Source organism: Quercus suber, unplaced genomic scaffold (genome assembly GCF_002906115.3).
Source record: "Quercus suber isolate HL8 unplaced genomic scaffold, Cork oak 2.0 scaffold_68, whole genome shotgun sequence".
Taxonomy (NCBI): Eukaryota; Viridiplantae; Streptophyta; class Magnoliopsida; order Fagales; family Fagaceae; genus Quercus; species Quercus suber.
The window spans coordinates 384,570-386,521 of NW_027069533.1; positions in this window are offsets into that span (position 1 = coordinate 384,570).

Genomic DNA, 1,952 nt, shown 5'->3' on the forward strand with positions numbered 1-1,952 from the left:
CCAAATGAGATGTGACCTCCCATATAAATATGAACACAAATCCTCTGTACCACTTTTTGTGTATCACTCTATATTCCACCAACACTACTTACTATGTGTATAATTGCTTTCCATTTTAAACTTTAGTTATTCTATAAAGAAAGCAAAATTAAAACATGGCAAGTAGTGGTTGGTAGAACATAAAGTAGTATACAAAAAGTGTTGTAGAATATTTGGACTCTATAAATATTGCCTATGGGGGGATCCCATTCTATAGAGCAAAGCAAAGTCGCTAGAAATTAAGGTTGTCTTGTATCCACAAACGTCGTAGATATGGATCTTGCATCTTCCAAGATAGTTTCCATGGTCATTATCCTATTGGCCATTTCATCTTGTAAGTTCCTTTCCCTCTACTAATTACAAAGGTAGAATTTTTTATACAACATGGAAGTGGCTAATGAAAACTATGAAATAATTTTGAATGCAGGTCTATCATTGACAATGGTACAAGTTTCATGTGAAGTCTCAACTGGTTCCTTTTGTATTGGTGGCAAATGCGATCGTGAGGAAGCCTTGGGTGTCTCCGCACCCCCTCGGTTCATTGTACTAGGGATGATCAATGTCGGCAGTTCAAATGTTCTTCGCAATGTAAAATATGCAAAGGGATTTGCGTTAGTAATAGTTGTCAATTTATATGTTAAAAACCACCACGACCAAATGTTTAGGGCAATGCGTTGATGGTCAATGTATTTGGTACGTGCCAATGCTGAATATTCTCACTTCATTGTAAAGTGATACTAAATAATCTTACTTGACTATGTAATCAAGTATGAACAAAATAATTTTAAATAAAAAATGAGTTATCAATAAATTATGCGTTTTATTTTTTAAAGGACGTATGTAATTTAATATTCTTTTTACGTTTCTTTTATATATATATATATATATAAGTATTCTTTTTACATTTCTATGTTTACTACTTGTTTAATTGTACTTCCAAAAGGAATCCTTCTAGTCCCAAGTTTGCATATTTTCCACAAAACTTCGGTGAGTTAGGGAAGCCAATTCCATTTAATTGGATCATACGTGTACGGAAATCAAAATTGGCTTTGATTAGTGGTTTAATTGCTTGTTTCCTAATTCAAGTTTAATGCACTAATATTTGATATGCTAACTAAAATGGCTATAAAAAAAAAATTCAAAGCGTGTGTTAAAATAGATAAAATAACTTTTTGACGTGTCAAATGCTAAATTGTTTTAGAAGAGTTGATGCTCATGATATACATTTTTTTTTTTTGGTTAGAGATAAGGAAATTTTTCAGCCCATCAAAGGGTAGCTTTTTGTAATATCTTTGGGCCTATTTCTCAAGGTCTGGTCAAAGATGGGAAGGGCCCAAGCCTTCTCTTTTGTAAGCCTTCCATGATCTTTTTTGTTCAGCAAATCAAATTTATTATCGGGTTGGGCTTGTCCATTAAAGTGAGTATTGGTTTTAATTGTGGATTGAGCCCAAAGGAGTTGGGGGATTGAGCTTTGGAACTGGGCCTAAGCCTTAAGGTGAGCTTGATGGATTGGGTTGGACTTAGACTGGTTTAGGCTTCCTAAATGGGTCGATTTCAAGTTTTAACCAATTGAAATCTATTTCTTGTCTTCTAGAAATCTCTCAAATCTCCCTCTCTTTCTTTCTCCTTTGTTCGATCCTAGCCACCATCAACCCCACCAGCAATGGTGGCTCTCTCGTCTCTCTCTCTCTCTCTCTCTTCTCTCTCTCTCTCTTCTCTCTCTCTCTCTCGGCAAAACCTCTATTGCCACAACAATCAAGCTACCACCTCCCCATCTCTCTTCCCCCTTCCTTTCCCTTCCCAACTCTTTCTCATCAGCATGCCATTCAATACCAACACAGCTACATGGGAAGCAGCCACAGGCCTCTTCCTTAATGACTTCCTTGCCTCGACCTTCCCAATGGGAAGGGAAG